We start from the raw sequence: 20,773 nt of genomic DNA on the forward strand, positions 1-20,773 counted from the left end.
TTGACCAGAGGGTTGTGGGTTCAATCCCAGGTGGGGGACACTGCTGCTGTACTCTTGAGCAAGGTAGGCTTCTTCACCTAGATTGCTCCAGTAAAAACCCAAATGTATAAATGGGTACTTGTATGTAAAAATAATGTAAAATCATGTAATCATTGTAAGTCGCCCTGGATAAGGGCGTCTGCTAATATATATATATATATATATATATATATATATATATATATATATATATATATAAAATTGTGTTTTGTCACACTTGTACTTTGCTTGAACAAAAGTTATTGTATTTCTTGCTCTTATTGTATTACTTGTATTGTAACACTTGAAATGTATTTGCTTACGATTGTAAGTCGCCCTGGATAAGGGCGTCTGCTAAGAAATAAATAATAATAATAATAATAATAATAATAATAATAATAATAATAATAATATTCTATTGAAATATAATTGACAATGCAAGTGCTGATGGATCTAGCATCTTCTTTTTTTTTTTTTAATTTGATTTTTATAAGCCTATAAATGAAAATTTAAAAAAAATGCATTTTAGTGTAAGGTAGACCTTTCGGCATGAACCTTTCTACCAGTACCGATTAATGCAATTCATTGACTGTTATACGCTCAAATGCGCCTATTGGGTATTTAGGGTCCTGTTAAAATATAACAAAAATATATACACTGTAAAAGAAATACCGTATTTTACAGTACATTTACCTTAATATTAACTTAATAAAACTGTATTTGTACATTAATTCTATTCCGTATTATTAAAAGTATTTTAAAATGTGTTACAGTATATATTGAACAACTTTTTCAATTTTGAGAACTGAGACCTTTATATATAAACGCATTTTAGCCTAAACACTGACATCTGCATTCAGATTTTGTTATATGAAAATGCTAATATTTACTTTAAAAAGCACTATGCATTGCTGTTAAATCTGCATATATATATATATATATATATATATATATATATATATATATATATATATATATATATATATATATAAAGAACAAAAATGAAGTCGAGTAAATGTTAAAAAAATGCGACATATAGTCCTTTTAAAATGAGGCTGCTTCTTAAATACTTTATGGTTGAAATAGCGCTTTTCATTTGTCTGGCTTACAGTAATGCCGCAGGCTGGTTTAGCTCCAAGATATGGCCCAGGTGACAATGAACAAGTTCACAGTATTTTTCGAATTAAGATTGTAATGATCCTAAAGTTGGTTGCCAGGGAGACATAATCCTGCCACCCCTTTGGCTGGCACAGCTTGTCGGTTTACTTTCTTCCATCAAATATAACTGTGTAAACACGGGGCTCAGATTGACAGTGCGCCTTCGGCTATAGTTCATTTAACGGAGGAAATTTAACACCAGTACGTGTTATTGCACCTCCAGAGTACAATAGATCAACTAGATTGCTAGTAACAATAGCGATACCTTCCCTTTTCTCTATTTACTTTTATAAGTTATAATAAGATACACCTAACTAAGCAATGGTGCTCTGTACAAGGGTTTTTTTGTCAAATTTATAAGCAATCTGGCCAAATTTTGAACTTTTTTTTTCTTCTCCTTGTAGGTCCAAGTGTCAGTGAAACTTAATATGACTACAATGCAAATATTTAATAAAAGAAGGCTTTAATGGTGAGCTAATTTGATTGGGTTGACTAATTCCCCTTTAATTGAAAAAGAGCTCCTTCTTTGGAGTATAGCCTATATATATATATATATATATATATATATATATATATATATATATATATATATATATATAGAGAGAGAGAGAGAGAGAGAGAGAGAGAGAGAGAGAGAGAGAGAGAGAGAGAGAGAGAGAGAGAGAGAGAGAGAGAGAGAGAGAGAGAGAGAGAGAGAGAGAGAGAGAGAGAGAGAGAGAGAGGATTGTTGGTCATCTGAATAAACTGTTTTCTTTCCACAGTTTAATTTGCTCAGGGATAGGTCTTCATATCTTCAAATGGACAGAAGGTCGACTTTCTGGCTAGCAGGTCATTTCTGAGATCTTTCAAGGCCGCTTCACCCTGTTTATTTTATAGCACTGCTGCATGGCCAGCTTGTATGGAAAGCAGTTGATTAACTTTTTGACTCAGTAAAGGCTTTGTGCAAATCTGTTATGACCACTCATGAGGCTAAATGACCAGGAGTTATGTTTGTTATCTCATGAAAAGTTAGCTGGATATTTTTTTCTTATTTTTTTTTTTTGATGTTCTGCAACACAAATTAATTTTATATTGTACATTGGACGCTATACATGTATATCTGTAACACATTGATGTCAATTGAGCAGTATCCTGCTAACAGTAATGCGTATCATTTAAAATAATATCCTCTAGTCCCCCTTTCAGTGTGTCTTTACCAGGCGTGTGTTGCAGTTTAAGGTCATGCACTTCATTAAGACATCCACATAACTCTATACTGTATCTATAGGTTAGTCTTACTGTGAAGAACCGCTGATATAGGCTACTACATTAAAAAGTCATGGTTCTTTACAGAAACAAGCGAAATATTTGTTCCAGAGAAAGACAGGAGAAACCATAACGTCTCAAATAGAAACCTAGTCCACTAATGTACAAAACATACAATGACACAACACATATCCATAGTTAGTATTCATAGATTATTATTATTATTATTATTATTATTATTATTATTATTATTATTATTATTATTATTAGTAGTAGTAGTAGTAGTAGTATTAAGAAAACAAAATGTGGAAATTGAGACTTTTGGGGCCATACCATATTTCCTCTGTTATTGTGTATGTGGTTTAAGAAGACATTAACCTATAAAACGTATGATAGTGTCTTTAAAAATGCTGTTTTTTTTTATTTGAGCAATATCAAAAAGTTCTGTTAAGTTGTTTTCTTTCACAGTAGTTTGATTTCTTCCACTTATTTGAGTTGTTGTTTCTTCTTCTTCTTCTTCTTCTTCTTCTTCTTCTTCTTCTTCTTCTTCTTCTTCTTCTTCACCTTTGTAAAAATGCAGCAGTGTAAACAGAGGTTTATTTTTGGTAAATGTGCCTGTTTAGAATACCTATATATATATATATATATATATATATATATATATATATATATATATATATATATATATATATATATATATATATATATACACACAGTGCCTTGCAAAAGTATTCAGACCCCTGACCAATTCTCTCATATTACTGAATTACAAATGGTACATTGAAATTTTGTTCTGTTTGATATTTTATTTTAAAACACTGAAACTCAAAATCAATTATTGTAAGGTGACATTGGTTTTATGTTGGGAAATATTTTTAAGAAAAATAAAAAAAACTGAAATATCTTGCTTGCATAAGTATTCAACCCCTGTGCTGTGGAAGCTCCCAGTTTACACCGATGAAAGAAATTGCCCTAACGAGGACACAATTACCTTACCATTGGCCTCCACCTGTGAACCATTAAAGTTGCTGTCACATTTTCTGGATAAAAACCTCACTGTTGAAGGATCATTGGTCAGGCTGTGAATCTGAAGGAAAATGAAGACCAAAGAGCATTCTACAGAAGTTAGAGATAAAGTAATACAAATGCATAGATTAGGGAAAGGGTACAAAATAATATCCAAGTGTTTGGACATCCCAGTGAGCACAGCTGGATCAATAATCAGGAAGTGGAAGCTGCATCACACCACCCAGGCACTGCCAAGAAAAGGCCGTCCCTCAAAACTCGGCACTCAAACAAGAAGGAGACTTGTGAGAGAAGCCAGAGAGGCCAACAATCACTTTGAAGGAGCTACAGAGTTCAGTGGCTGGGAGTGGAGTAATGGTGCACCAGTCAGCCATATCAAGAGCTCTGCATAACACTGGCCTGTATGGGAGGGTGGCAAGAAAGAAGCCGTTACTCAAAAAGTACCATCTGAAAGCACATCTGGAGTTTGCCAGAAAGCATGAGAGTGACCCAGCTGCAATGTGGGAAAAGGTTTTGTGGTCAGATGAGACCAAGATAGAGCTTTTTGGCCAAAACTCAAAGCGCTGTGTGGCGCAAACCTAACACTGCCCATGCCTCAAGACACACCATCCCTACAGTGAAGTATGGTGGTGGCAGCATCATGCTGTTGGGATGCTTCTCATCAGGGACTGGGCATCTTGTTAAAATTGAAGGAAGAATGGATGGAGCAAAATACAGGGAAATACTGCAAGAGAACCTGCTTCAGTCCGCTAAAAAACTGAAGCTTGGGAGGAAATTCACCTTCCAGCAGGACAATGATCCCAAGCACAAGGCTAAAGCAACATTGGAGTGGCTCAATAACAAAAAGGTGAATGTCCTACAGTGGCCCAGTCAAAGTCCTGATCTCAATCCCATTGAGAATGTGTGGCACTATTTGAAAATTGCGGTCCTCAAGTGTCGTCCAACCAACCTGAACAACCTGGAGCAAATCTGCCAAGAAGAATGGGCCAAAATCATTCCGACACTGTGTACAAAGCTGGTACATACTTGCCCCAAAAGACTTAAAGCTGTTACTGCAGCGAAAGGTGGCTCTACCAAATATTAATGTGTGGGGGTTGAATACTTATGCAAGCAAGATATTTTAGTTTTTTAGTTTTCTTAAAAATATTTCCCAACATAAAACCAATGTCACCTTACAATAATTGATTTCGAGTTTCAGTGTTTTAAAATAAAATATCAAACAGAACGAAATTTCAATGTACCATTTGTAATTCAGTAATATGAGAGAATTGGTCAGGGGTCTGAATACTTTTGCAAGGCACTGTGTGTATATTATTATATATATGTGTGTGTAATGCTGCACTTTTCTGTACTTTGCAGATCATTATTTTATTATATTTTTAGAACACAGACCTATACAATACGAATATCTTTCTGAACCTGGTATCACAGAATTCTGGGCACTCGACCAACCGATTGATTGAAGCATTAAGGTACGGCTAGGGGTTGCTTAACATAAGACAACCGCACACTTAGGCGAAGCCACCCCCTGGAGTGCCTTAATGGTATTATAAATCGAATTTAAAATTACTATATTTATTTACTTTTTAAAGGAACACAGCATATGTTCAATAACAGTAAATCACAGTAAATCACTTCTAAAATCGTGTTATCTGCGCTTACATTGATCTATCTGCTGTCACCCTGATTTGGAGTTTAACATACCAGTAAGAAACTATTTAGTGTTACAAATGAAAAATGAACACTACATGCTTACAACATCCGGAGGTGTTCGTCTCATCATGAGCTGACAGACTACACACACTAAAGGTGTTGACAATAAGCCTGTATATACTGTAGGTCCACCCAGGCCTCTGCCTGCAACATACTTTAATGAAATACCTACAACATTGTCGAACGTCACTTATTTGAACCCGTTCAACGATGTAGCTTTCTTCCAAGTCACCCTACAGAAATTAACGCGTTACAACGATAAGCATAGAACGGTGCTTTATACCGTATTTATTGCGCAATATTTCAATGTAGGCCTAGATTCTAAGTTCAAGTATACGTGGTTACAATACTTTTATTGATTCTATTGCAAAAAAATAATGATGGGGTGGGGTATGCCCAATTGTGTCTTGTCATTGTCAGTCTTACTTAGGGCTGATGCTTTTTTGCATAGAGCTTGAACTCTTTTGTAGATCACATCTATATATGGCTGGTCTCTTTAGTCTAACTTGGACATGTGCAATGTTTTTGGACAGACTGTGGCTTTGCTAAATCAATTCTTTCGATTACTTAAATAATATTCTGTTCAAATAAGACACGTCTTTATAATATAACTTTCCTTAGCGCGCTAGGTTCTATAAAAAACAATTTTTATACATGATTTATAGTTCAAAATATCGAGCATTTTAAAAAGTTGAAACGCAGGGTTTTGTTTGATATTACTATTGGAAGACACATTTTACACAGGTTAACTATAAATCTTATATATGTATTAGTATATTCTTTAATATACTTATTTTGTTATGCTTACCAGTATGTAAACTGCTTGTATATAAATGTGTACTACAGTATGTTCCAAAATGAAGTGTCTATCTCACGGAGTTAAGCGCCCTCTTGTGGGGATTGTTGTAACTGTCACCCTAAAACGAGTTGTTTTTAGGTGTAATGGCGTGTGAGGGATCTATCTGTCTACTCTACACTTACAGTTTCTGTTTCTTTAGTTGTTGAATTGCAAACGTGTTTTAAATAGCTCGATGACAGCTACACAGTCTTTTATTTAGTTATCAATTTTAAGATGCACAATCAGCCATGATCAGTTGGTTTTACAAAAAGTGATTACATGGTTAAAATGTAATCACTTTTTGGACTTCCAACGAAAAATCACTGCCATCTTATATACTGGAAAGTGTCAGTGACCTGTCCTCAAGCGTCGTTTACATAGCGTGAAACAGAAGGTGTTTCTTTTTGCATTACGTTTTGGGTCTAGAAGTACTACATAATTATCTAAAAGGCGAAGCAGCAACGTAGGAATTTAAGTGTGTCGTAGAACGTGCATACTGTAAAAAAAACAAACAAACAAAAAAAAACTGTCTAGAACGTTAGGCTGTGTGGTCCAGTGGTTAAAGAAACTGGCTTGTAACCAGGAGGTTCCCGATTCAAAGTCCATCTCAGCCACTGACTCATTGTGTGACCCTGAGCAAGAATCTTAACCTCCTTGTGCTCCGTCTTTCGGGTGAGGTGTTGTTGTAAGTGACTCTGCAGCTGATGCATAGTTCACACATCCTAGTCGCGTAAAGCGCTTTGTGATGGTGGTTCACTATGAAAGGCGCTACATAAAGATTATTATTATTATTATTATTATTATTATTATTATTATTATTATTATTATTATTATTATTATTGTAATATTATTGAATTTCCCCATCTGTAGCAGCTGCTCATCTGATTGGTCGTTGTCTTCATGGCTTAGGGCGCGAGTGGCCTACAATGAACCAATCAGAAGGCTTCCTAATCAGCTGTGGACGACATTCAAACCAATCAGGCATAGCCTCCCTGAAACCCGGAAAGCCACAATTTCTACTCGTGCTGTCCGAAGAGCGTGTCCCGCAATGCCTTCGGTAATAAAGCAGTTAGATCTTTGCTGAAATTGTGTTTATTTTTGGGTTTCATTGTCATGAACTCTGCAGTTGAGGTATCGCTTTATCAAGTGAGTCTACCGTTTAACCACGTGTGTACGAGAATAAAGAAAGACAATGTTAAATACAGTTATAAAATGAACCGAGCGACATTGCCCTTCACGAAACACGCATTTATCAGATCCTTCGCAAAATGGTTTTAAGAAGCGTCGGATTTGCGTGCATGGCATTACACAGTTGCCGTATATTCTGGAAAACGGTATGCAGTTATGCGAGTTTGAGCCTCAAAACTGTTTGATGTAAGTTAGTACGTCTGGTTTAGGGCGTCAGCTCGTGCAGTTTGGACGGGAGGACCTCGAAACTGCGATGTTTTTCATCAGAACCGTTTTTAATGCTGTTTATAAATATTCACAAAATCTAAATTGAATTTAATAATAATGATACCACTACTACGACTACTACTAATAAAATCGCATCTACAGTATTTTCCATCACATACAGTACAGCTAACCATAGTCTAATCATCACTGTCTGTGTGCTATCCCAAGCGTACAGAAGCCGTTTTTAGTCCGACAAATTTCGAACACAAAAGCAAAGAATGGTTGAAAGACACGACATTAAAGACATTTTAAAATAAGTTAGTTATTTCAGCTAAAACCCTTAGTGTCCCTTTTCTGACTGGGTTTTCTGACTTTGACATGTTATGCTCAATATCTCTTTTCAGATCGACAGCTTTATGACGAAACCAAGCAATTTACTTGCCTGGACAAATCAAAGACCATCCCCTTCGGGAGAGTGAATGATGAGTTGTGACTGCAGTGACGGGTCTGATGAACCAGGTCCGTACTTATTAATACTGCTTTGAAATCAAAGGTTATATATATATATATATATATATATATATATATATATATATATATATATATATATATATATATATATATATATATATATAGGGCAGCTGGCTCAATTGTACATTGAGTTTTAGTTTTTAATTGTGTACAAAATGTAAAACAAATAATAAAATATAAACATATCCTCACATAAGTATTGTCAATAAATATTTTTAGTGATTCTGGACTTTTAATAGGACTGGAGTGAAGTTTATTGTAAAATGAAAACTAAGACTGCAGTTTTGCTGCCCTCTGTCAGCAGCCTAGAAATTGCACTTCATATGACCACTGAAGTGGCTCTGCAACTGCAGTTTGACATGAATAATAATGAATTGCAATGCAAGCTAAACTGTGGTTGTTTTGTGTCTTGCAGTAGTAGATTATTAAGTTAGTTGGGTACATGTTGGAGGCTGTGTGTAATAACAGTATTGTTTCAGGTGCTTTAATATATAGGGTGTCCCATACCCATACATCAGGCAACATAGGCATCATTAGTTTGCTGTCAGGAGTGAAATGCCTTTTAGCAAAGAGGAGTGAATTGCGATCATGTTAACAGGTTGTGGCTGTCTTATTTACAGAACATCCTAATCAGTAAGCCATATGATATTGCCTGTGATGCCAGTTTCACAAGCCTTTGTAAATGTCTGTCTGACCCAGGCTGAATGATGCAGCTGCTGTGCACTGTGGCACGTTTATGAAATAGCAGATCCTTCTCTCTAGCTGCTGTTTTAGGTCTTTTTCTAGCTGCTGTCTGATTTTGCTTTCACATTTCACTGAAACAAACCAACCAAACTCAGTTTGTATCCCCACACCGGCTGAGACCACCTACTGAGTTTTCATTTAAACTGAAAGGGGCCGAGCTGGTTGGGAGCGTTCATATATGCATTCAAAGTAACGGAACCACACTCCAGATCAAAATGAGCTGTCCGAGTGAGCCGTGGGAATGGTCCCTTGCCTGTCTATTGTCATTCCCAATATGATTTTCTTCATAAACACATATCACTGAGAAGGTAGTTGAGCCTTGACCTTAAAAGTGCTGGTAAAAATATTAAAGGGGTGAGGATTAACTAAGGACCGTATACAGTTTACAAAAAGGAGGCTTCAATAAAAAAAAAAAGTATTTCTTTTCTTCACTATACAGGGACGGCTGCCTGTCCAAATGGGAAGTTCCACTGCACCAATGCAGGCTACAGACCAGTGAATGTCCCCTCTTCCAGAGTCAATGATGGCATCTGTGGTGAGTTAGGTTTAAGGCCATTTTGAAAAAAACATTTACCACCATGCTGAGTTAGCATGTTTTGTAGCATCAGCAAGTTGTTTACTGTTATCCAAAAAGTGGTGCAAACTTGCAGTAAATGCATTGTGCTAAAATATTAATGTGCTAAAATATTAATTTTAGCGAGGGGAAAAATATATACAGATTGACTACAAATCTATAGAATTACAAATTTATACTCTCCTTTTTGTTCTTTTCCAGACTGCTGTGATGCTACAGATGAGTACACCAGTGGTACTGTTTGTGCAAATACATGCAAGTGAGTATTAGCCTTGGCTTTCAAATAAAAAGGTGCAGGGGATGCTTGTTTCCTGGTGGGCCTGATTTATGTTCAGTTTTGCACCAGTACAAACTAGCAATAAACAACTCTCACCGTTATTTTATCTGCTTCTACCTAAAGCCAGATTGTTTCTTGCTAAATATCTAGGCCCTACGTTTAGGTCCTTTGTTGTAACCACTAGGTCACACTGTCTGCCAGTCCACAGCTTTACTCACGATATTCCAGAGTTCCATGAGGGCACTTTGACACTTCATCTTTCTTGTTACCCTTTAGGCCAACCTTAAAAAGTAGAAAATTAAACGGAACAGTTTTTTCTTTCCCCTGACATTCATGGTTTATCGCAGAGCCACGGGGTGCAAGAATGTAACCTTTACTGTCCCCCAGCTGCTCCACTGCTTTGTGTTTCAACAGTGTATCATTTACCAAACTGACACACTTGACTGCTACCAACGTTCATAGTGATATTCACTGCTGATTGCTTTTTAAATGACAAATACATTTCTAAAAACCAACAAAAGCCACAATGGCCCATTACACAGTGTTCAGTTTGTATAAGGTTAGAAAGTTCTGTTCTGCACTGTGTTGCACATGCAGAACAAGGGTATAGTTAGAAAGAGAATAACTGTTATTATTTAATTTATTTTCATGATTTCCGCTGACGCAGAACCAAAATCCTTCACACTATGGACACTTGTGTCTTACATCGTTAGTAACACAAAAACAAGCACACCCACCGACAGTAAAACCTATTGCCACGGCTGTAAATGCAGAATTAGAGACAATGGAAATGTGAAAACGTGAAATTGACTGTATGCACATGGAATAATCTAAGTTTGTACAGACCCTTACAAAGTTTCCCATTGTAGCATAGCATATTAAGTGTAATAAAGCTTATTGCGTGGACGGTAAAGCATAGATGGGCATTGTAAAGCTGAGAGAGATATGGTAACACATTAAAAAGCATGGTACACGTGTGGTGTAATCATAGGAAAACTGCAGAAGTACCCTCAGATTCGGACAATATTAAAAAGTTGCTGTAAAGAATGTCCTAAGCAGGTTTCGTCACAATTGGCGGTCATTAACTCACTGTTGAATACCGCTAATGAAACAAGATGCAAAAATGTGATTAGGTTCCTGATGCATTAGTGAGCCTTTGTTTTGAAGGTATGAAATGCTGGAGAATGTTGCCGTATACTTAATAAAGTTAGCTCTGTGAAAACCCAGCGTCCATTACACATGGACGAGGTGTGCACCATTGCTGTAGACTGTCTCTGATCGGATCCCTGCTTGCTTGCCAGGGAGCTGGGGAAGAAGGAGCGAGAGACTTTGAAGCAGCTAGCCAAAGTGGTGAAGGCTGGGCTCCAATGAAAGAGCACCTGATCGAGGAGGCAAGGAAGACCAGAGAGGAGAAGAAGGTAGGTACCAGGCCTGGGCTCAATTATTAGGGGTTAAATGTGTGGTCCAGTGGTTAAAGCAAAGGGCTTGATACCAAGAGCTTCACGGTTCAAATTACAGCTCAGTCACTGTGTATGTGACCCTGAGCAAGTCACTTAACCTCCTTGTGCTCCGTCCTTCAGATGAGACGTAAAACCAATGTCTTATTGTAAGTGACTCTGCAGCAGCAGTTGTTGATGCATAGTTCACCCCCTAGTCTCTGTAAGTCTCTTTGGATAAAAGCATCTGCTAAATGACTAATAATAATAGCACTGCACTTTGTCTACAAGCACTGAGTATAGCTAGTAGGGCTGTCTAGTTGACATGTGTCCACACTTCAGTTTAGTTTACTACTACTACTACTCCTAAAGGTTTAGCCAATCACTAAACATTACAAAATAAATACATCGAGATATCAGCTCCTGATTCAGCACGTTCTGAATAGATTAAGGAATGGGGAGCACTGTTTCAGCAATGTAGACTTTAAGTGTGAGGCTGTGTGGTCCAGTGGTTAAAGAAAAGGGCTTGTAACCAGGAGGTCCCCGGTTCAAATCCCTGACTCATTGTGTGACCCTGAGCAAGTCACTTAACCTCCTTGTGCTCCGTCTTTCGGGTGAGACGTAGTTGTAAGTGACTCTGCAGCTGATGCATAGTTCACACACCCTAGTCTCTGTAAGTCGCCTTGGACAAAGGGGTCTGCTAAATAAATAAACAAATAAAAAAAAAAAAAAAAAAAAAAAAAAATAGTACACTGTGAGATCATTGCGTGAGTTGGTCTGTAGTTTTAGTGTCAAATGATAAACTGTTCAGTTTACTTTATTGCACCTGACGTGTACATCTTTCCAGATATTTGTGGTACTTGGAAGAGCTACAGTACAGGCTGATAAATGTTTGTCATGTTAGCAGAACGTTCATTGAAACTGATAGCGATAGTCGGTGTGTGCATAGCATCCTGCTCTAGTAAGTTAACCTTGTGGTTTTCCAAATGCTCTTTACTCCACCACACAAGTACCTGTCTGCAAATAATTCAGATTTATCTGATTGATTTCAACCTGTGTATTATGTACTGTATAACGCCCAATTAATGTTGATTTACAAGTTTACAAAACATGTAAACATGGCAGCTTTAGCAGTAGCCTACAATGAAGGATTTTTCTTATAGGGTGGGATTCCTATCCCTGCCAATGACAATATAGGGGAGCCGCCTGTATGTACAGCACCCTCTATTATAGTCCTGGTACTCTGAACAGTTAGCCATAGCAAGAATCTGTATTGAGACACTCAGCCATGGAGAAGAGCTGTTTAGAGGTCAGCAAGTAACCAGATGCATGTAGTAGGCCTTGAAAATGAATAACTAAACAGTTTCATTCTTGAATATTTATGCTAAGGCACGCAGCATGAATAAACATAGTCATATACACAGCAAAGCTGTTGGCAAGAGCAGCTGGTGTGATAAATAACAGTCGCAGGGACTTGCTGGAAATGCTGAAGTGAGATTGAGACTGAGGCAGGTTTGATTTCTAGCTTCCTGGAGCAGCTTGCAGGTAATCGCGTGCCTGACATTCAGAGCGTTCTGTAGTGTGTTAAACTGACACATTTACAAGGACTTTCATAGCAACAAACAGCTCAATGATTAAGCCTTGGTCTCTTGGTATTGCTGAACTCCTGCTTCAGTGACTCCCTTGCTGGGGCTGACAAAGGTTACAGTGACCTTCCCATGGCAGGTTGACGGCTTAGATTTTCAAAACAAGTCATTAAACCCACCTTTGTTTCCTTTTTTTCTTTTTTAAATGGTGCTCTTTTAAAAAGATATACTAAAGGAATTCACATGTACTGTTATGTGTTTGAATTGCATATGCTCTGCATACAAATAGTCCTATATTAGTAATCTGAACAGTGGTGGTATTTAGATCCAGTGCTGTTTTAAAGACCAGAGTCTCAAGTAGTTGGTTTCTCATTTTGTAACATTAACATAGATTTTTGGTATTAGACTTGATGTGGGGCTCACCTGGTGTGCAGGGTGAGAAATACAGTCAACAACTACCCCACCAGAATAAACCCTGGTTGCATGGCAACAGACAAGACAGATTGATTTATTAGAAATGAATTTGTGAGCCAAGGTCCTATAAATATGTCGTATGGTAAATTCAATACGAGAATGACATCCCCCTGGGCACATGTTTAATATCTTTCTAGTCCGACATGTTTACAGGCGCCCTGGTGTAACGCATTGGAAATGCATTATGATTAATGTTCCTGGCTGACATTTAACTACTATATTTATGGCCCTTTTTTTCCCTCCCTCAGGGGAGATCAGTGGGGTGGAGGAGTGAGTGGGTTACTGATAATGAATGAAGGTTTTTAAACCAAGATGAATGCATCTGTGTTGAAGTACTGCTATGATGGCTTGAGGTTCTGGTTCAGAGAGACCCTGAGGATTGAAAACACAGAGCACTGAAATGTCAGCTTTGAGAGACCTGGGATTGAGAGTTTGAGAAGCACAGAAGATGAAAATGAGATTAGGAGGCTGTGTGGTCCAGTGGTTAAAGAAAAGGGCTTGTAACCAGGAGGTCCTTGGTTCAAATCCCACCTCAGCCACTGACTCATTGTGTGACCCTGAGCAAGTCACTTAACCTCTTTCGGGTGAGACGTAGTTGTAAGTGACTCTGCAGCTGATGCACAGTTCACACACCCTAGTCTCTGTAAGTCGCCTTGGATAAAGGCGTCTGCAAAATAAACAAATAATCAAGAAGTGCAAAGGCTGCCCAACTTTGTTCTGCAAGAAACAGTGTTGATTTAATCAACCGATATAGAGATAAGCTGCAGATGGATTTTACAGCATCTAAAACATTTTCAAAAATGCAGCAGGGTATATGTTGATGAAATCAACTGCTGTGCACTGTAATTACCCTCATACACGTTTCCCATAGTAAAAGCATAGCAAAGTGTTATAAAGCACAGTGATATCATGGTAAAGTATAGGTAAGCACTGTAAAGCAAAGAGAGGTATGGTAAAGCACATTAATAAACACGGCTAACCAGGGTAAGCTATGGTAAATGCATAGTGTAACCATGGGAAAAGCAAGGTATAAATATAGTGCAAAAATACTGCAGTGAACTTTTATAAGGGTAAGGACATTGATTCAGAAGCTAACTGGCTTAATCTTGGATTGCGTTTGACAGAGAAAGCTGGAGAAGCTCCAGGAATCCCAAAGAGCCTTGGAGAGTGAGGCGGAGGCAAGGCGAAGGACCAAGGAAGAGGCTGAGGCTCTGGGGCAGGAGGCCAAGGAGAAGCGCCGCTCTGCCTGGAACGGTGAGACCATTCCTCTGCACTGCTCTGGACAAACGTTTTGCATCACCTACAATTTTAGGATTGAGACATAATTAAAAAAAAAAAAAAAAAAAAAAAAAAAACTACACGAACATAATTTTGATATCGCAAAAGTCTACTGGAAGCCATAATAGTAGTACAGTATTTCATGTTCGAAACTTTATAAAGCACACTAATATTTCCTTGTACATACTATTGAACGCAAATTTCTAGTTTTATAATAAAACTGTGTTTGGTGGCAGTAGCCAGTGCTACAGATTTTTTTTGTGTGCCGTATGATGGGACTTCCCTGTGCATTTGCTGTTTCTTTTTTTCTTTCTGTTTTTGAAGGTGTAACTTTTCACAGTTTGGTAGCTTTCTTTCACACCAGGAAGTGTAGCTGGAAATCCAGCTCTGGCTAGCAGCTCTGCGATTTGTTGTTTTTTTTAAAGGTTGAGGGAACAAGGAGGCTGATGTTCTGGTAGGATTCCGCTGTGATTCCGCTGTGATTCCACTGTGATTCCGGTGTGAATCTGCTGTGATGCTGCTGTGGTGCCACTGTGATTCCACTGTGATTCCGGTGTGAATCTGCTGTGATGCTGCTGTGGTGCCACTGTGATTCCACTGTGATTCCGGTGTGAATCTGCTGTGATGCTGCTGTGGTGCCACTGTGATTCCACTGTGATTCCGGTGTGAATCTGCTGTGATGCTGCTGTGGTGCCACTGTGATTCTGCTGTGATGCTCCTGTGATTCCGCAGTGATGCTGCTGCTTGTTGTGTTGCAGAGCTGCAGGTTGCCAAGAGGAAAGAGCAGGAATCCCAGCATGTGGCCAAGCTGTTTGTGGAGCTCGACTCCGACCACAGTGGAGTGTAAGAGACAGTCTTGACTTCATGACTTCCTCAAGGGTACAGGTGTAGTGGTGGGAGCTTGAAATGGCACACATTGCACTGGCCAAACCAACACCAGACCCTGACCAGGATCAGGCATTGCTAGCATGGGTAGCCACATGAACCCACCCTCAAGCCACAATTCTATGATATCTTTGAATTGTATTTGTCCTGAAGTTAATTGTATATCAATGTGTTTCAAGAAAAGTCAAGGAGGCAAACGTTTTGCCATTGTGGGTTCTGCAGTCAGTAACACTTGGATACATTCAGATAGGTTTTCCTGTATAGCAGCATATTTCTTTCCATACGTGTTAAGGGCTAACTCAAGAAATGTACAGGGATTTAAAAGTGTAATAAACAAGGTCTTAGCTTAGCATGTCAGCATTCTCAAGCATGACCACATTCTCTTATTGGCACTTTTTTGACCAATTATGGCAGTAGGACTCCATCTGAGCCTTGTACTCTTTCGTCATATGCTGCCTGTGTGCGGTCTGGTGGGGTCCTGTTACTTGTTACGCAGGAAGTGAATGGGGAGAGTACTTCCATCAGGCTCGTAGCAGATGGAAGCATCTAATGGGCTTCACCTGAATGAAAAAGTCTGGAAAACAAATAAGATCAGAAAAAACAAGTATGGGTTTTGTGAGAATGTTGTTAAGCTATTGAGAGGGACATTCCTCCCAGCCTGAGAAATAAATCTGCACTTACAGTAGTAGTTAGCCTGGACTTGCAGTAGCTCTGTATCCTCTTCTGTCGTACTGATCAGTTTCTGACGTGTGCCTCAGAATTTCAGCACCTGAAGTTCAGGCTCGCCCCGAACTGGATGGAGACGCCGAAGGGACAGTGACTGAAACAGAGGCTCGGGTGAGGAAATGGTTTACTTTTTATTTATTTTTCTGAACCTGCGGGCCAGTTGCCAGATAAGCTCTGCCACTCCTGAGGGAGACAGGCCTGTTTCTCCCACTCTGGACACTAGATGGTAGCACCTGCTTGTATAACATGTATTCGGTCACATTCCATCTGTAGCGCTCCTAGGTTAATATAGAGTGATGTCTGTACCAGCGTTTACATTCCATTGAAATTCACAAGAACCCACAGTGAGGCACACATATGCCTCTCTGTCTTTACACCTTTGCAATAGGTGTACAAGATCGTAGCTCTCCCTAAATATTGCTTTTTTGTTTAAAGTTTTAGAATCACGTCTAGTTTAGGGATACACTTCTATTGATACGCATTATTGTGTGCATGTGTGTGCGTGTGTGTGTGTGTGTGTGTGTGTGTATGCAAAGGGACAGTGTTTTCCAGGAATCGATAAATACTAGCCCAATAGATTTGGAAATAGTGGAAAATGAAATTGACCTGAAATTCTGAAATGCTAATTCATTCTGGTCGAGTTATTTTAAGAATTTTATGATGAAAACTGGTCCTAGTGATCTTTATTTATGGCTTTTTGTCATTTATTTTTGAGTGTGCAGAACATTTAGATTGGATCGTACCACTGAGAGAAAAACCCCACAGTAAGCATAAGCAGACACATGACAAATTACATTTATTAGAGAAAATTGTAAGGTACTGCACGCAGGCAATAAAAATGTGCATTATAAATATCATATGAGAAATACTGAAATTGAAGAAGGAATCTATGAAAAAGGAGTTTATGTTGACTCAGAAATGTCTAGACAATGAGGGGACGCTATAAAATAGGCCAACAAGATGCTCGAATATATAGTGAAAAGTGTTGAATTTAAATGAAGGGAATTAATGTTACAACTTTACAATGTATTAGTAAGAATATTGTGTTCAGTTCTGGTCACCTTGCTACAAAAAGGATATTGCTGCTGTAGAAAGAGTGCAAAGAAGAGTGACCAGAATTATTCCGGGTTTAATAGGCATGTCATATGCAGACAGGCTCAAAGAATTGAATCTATTCAGTCTTGAACAAAGAAGTCTACGCAGCGATCTGATTCAGGCATTCAAAATTCTAAAAGGTATTGACAATGTCGACCCAAGGGACTTTTTCGACCTGAAACTTTTTTACACAGAGAATTGTGAGGGTGTGGAACCAACTCCCCTGTAATGTTGTTGAAGCTGACACCCTGGGATCCTTCAAGAAGCTGCTTGATAAGATTCTGGGATTAATCAGCTACTAACAACCAAACGAGCAAGATGGGCCGAATGGCCTCCTCTCGTTTGTAAACCTTCTTATGTTATGTTAATAAGTATTCAAGATATATGTATGTACTTTTTTTTTCCATCAAAACAGGCCATCTTGGGAGGCACGGTAGGAGTTGACCTCAAAACATTTCAGGACAACATTTGGCACAAAATTAAAGACAAGTACATGGTATGTAACTATCTGTGTATTCTACACAAGGTTTGGGTGAAATCATTAGAAACACATGCCATATTGCTGTCGATTAGGCAACTAGGACAGCAATGGTTCAGTGTGACAAGAGGTATTTGTGACCATTCCTCAATGGTTACCAGCCTCTAGTTCCTTTGGGGTATTTGGGGGTGGAAATCTATAGAAATAAGCATATGCAGAGATGAATCTCAGCAAAGGGACTGTCGGAAATTAGGTTTAAACATACTTTCCTTTTCACACATTGCACTTGTATAAGCAGAGCACTCCTGAACCTTCAGCCGTCGTCAGCCATGAGGATGACCGTAGCCAAACCAGCAGTTGGCATCCTCATTGTGGAATAACTACAGTGACTCAATTTACATTCATGCAGTGTCCTCCATTTACAATCAGGGTATTGACAGCAGGATGTGTATTTGTCAGTTTGTGTTAGTGGAAAACCGTATGTATCCCTTATATCAGCATGCCGGGGTTCAAAGCAGTTGGAAGCATATTCTGCAGTGTGAGCCTTCTCCAGGTCATGGACCGAGGCAGCTACAATAAACCTGGGAGGCTGTAAAACTCCTGACTGTTGCTTTTTTCTAAAATACTGTCTCATGATATTACAACAGCAGTTTGTTATTAAACCCACGCTGAGTGTTTTGAATCATATTATATTAATTGCAAAGTGGTAAACATTATGCATTCAGTTAAATGATTATACCACAGACACAGTCATTTAATAGAAATGGGGGCATTCGTCACCCTATCGCTTCAACAAAGTTATTTAAAATATAATTACATTTGAGATAATGAGTGCATTGTAAGAGAATAATAATAAAAAAGAAACAGTGGTTTCAGAGATATCATAAACAGCAAGGCAGACGGTCTCGGTGTGCAGGTTTAGCTGAAAGCACAATTTATTTTTTATTATGCTCTATATGGACAATAATCAGTAAAGAGGAGGATTATTCAGTAGGTGACGGAAAGTTTAACTAATGTGTTCTTGTTTAGATTCACTTTGCATGTCATTTTTCTGTTCAGTTTGAAGCCCCATGTGGTTAAAATCAGTTCTACCCTCCAAGTATCGCTGGTACACCAGAGTGTAACCATTAACCTGCCCCCTACAACACTCTGCCCCTCATGAATGTTTTGAAAAAACATCAGTAAGAATTGCCACAAAGAACAAATGCAGTAATTCTTACATCCACTAGGGCAGAGTGTTGCAGGGAGGGTAGGTAATGGTTTTAATGGCCTTAACGTTGCTGCTGGATCGGGGAGCTAGGTGATGTGCAGAGGGCTAAACCACTAGCCTTTCACCTCTGGAGGGAGGCCTTGGGTTGAAATTAATGTGGTGGTCTCCAGTTAGCCCCCCAGTGTGTAGCAAGTTCTTATCGCTGCTGTGTGTGTGATTGCAGATTGCAGTGCGTGTCAGCAAGCCAGGGAGAGACTAGTGACTAAACTGTTTGGTGTGTTTACAGGTGACAGCTCCTGAACCCCCGTGCAGACTGGCTCTGCTAGAGAGCATGATGCTGAGTCTCAGCATGAGAACAGGGGGGAGAAAAGGAGGAGGGAGAGGGAGGTTATAGTTTTCCACAAAGCAGGCTGTCCCAACGGGTGTCTTTTTGATATGTCGCTCATTGAGCTCCACAGTATGGCTGTGGATAATCAGTATCAGCAACGTTTAACAATCACAAAAAAATAAAGCTTTGTGTAGTCTGGTTAAGTCTTTTTTTGTGTGTTTTGTTTTATATGGCTCAAAATTTGGACAGGCCCGGTATTCCGTGACCTTGACTTGGAAGGCTTCCCACCATACTTGAGATCGATTTTAGAAGCTTCCCCTGGATTTAATAGAGCATTTTACAGTGCAGGGGAATCGCCCAGGATTTTAGTGATAATAGATACTTAACTATAATATAAAATCACTTGCTTTCAAGATCAAAAGATCTTGAAATCCCTTGTCACTATTACCTTGATTTACGTGGCAAATATAAATCATTCAGCTACTATTTTTAAGTGCAATCCCAGGATAGGTGGTTAAGGCAATTCCCAGTGCTGTAAAATGCTCAGATAAAACTAATCCATTCATTTACCAGTATGACAATTACCTCCATGTTTTACTTACTTTGTGAGAATGGAGCATGAAGCACAGACGATTTGAAAGCGTCGTTTTTGTATACTTTGCCTTTCTGTGCGTCGCTACACATAACTACTGAAACAGCATTCCCTTCTGGTTACAAAGGATCTACATTCAGCAGATATGATTAGTATTCAGACAAACAAACCCTCTCCCTTACTAGCATAAACCCTCATAGAAGTTTCAAGGGGACTGGGTGTGTGGTGCATGAAGCATTCTTCCAATGGATTCCACTGAAGCTTGTTGTTTAAGGGTTTACTGTTGCAGTTTAAACAGCACTGCTGTCTCTTCCCATCTTCTAGAGCGCCCCTGTGCAGGTGCCAGACTTCGATGAAACGACACAAGCTGTTATTGATGGTAGGTTGTTAAAGATCATGCTTTATTTGTCGAATGTCTTGAAAAACTCCATGATTGTGTTCCACGGTGTTGAGGTAAAAGGTAAAAGGTCAATAATTGCAATCACACTATTCCCATAAGAAATCAATTAAAATATTTTTGGGGCATATACAATCCGGATCTTAACATTACAATTACATCATATGAATAAAACATATATAAATGTATTTATTGCTATGGCTATGGCTGAAATGCATTAATGAAATGATGACCCTTCATTCCCTAGTAAATTTGAACAGTAGATTTGCATATATAACAAACATTTACTGTGCTTCACCGCTGGTGTTTTTTTTTTTCTCGGATCACTCGGAATGTGCTATTTGATGCATGAAAAATAGATTGCAATGGAGTGGGGAGACCGACATCAGAGCTGACCCAGGAAGACTTCTGAACCGTGTCAGAACCACACGCAAATCTCAAAAGTAACGATCAGAGCAGCCAGCAAATCAGACCAGCAGTGCTCGCCCAAGCGCATATGTGTGGTTTGTAAGCTTTTCCGTGCTTGCCCATTTTTACATCCTCTATTACATTCTCATTTGTTGTGTAGGGCTCTGACCCAGGGCTCCATGATTCAGAGGTTTATTGGCTGTCTTCTGGACATAGCCTTACGGGTGCCTGATGATATGCTGCCATCTACTGAAAATGTTTCTGATCACACATATTTAGACTATGTGACTGAGGATCCTTGAATGGAAACCTCTCTACACTGCCTTCGTGACAGTGAGGTGTAGCCAGGCTTTGGGGTCAA

At 38.8% G+C, this 20,773-nt stretch overlaps 1 pseudogene; it reads left to right on the forward strand.

The window, feature by feature from the left end:
* Positions 1–6,102: 6,102 nt before the first annotated feature.
* On the forward strand, positions 6,103–20,204 carry LOC117411312 (glucosidase 2 subunit beta-like; annotated as a pseudogene).
* The last annotated feature ends 569 nt before the right edge of the window (positions 20,205–20,773 follow it).

Source organism: Acipenser ruthenus, chromosome 10, assembly GCF_902713425.1.
Source record: "Acipenser ruthenus chromosome 10, fAciRut3.2 maternal haplotype, whole genome shotgun sequence".
Taxonomy (NCBI): domain Eukaryota; kingdom Metazoa; phylum Chordata; class Actinopteri; order Acipenseriformes; family Acipenseridae; genus Acipenser; species Acipenser ruthenus.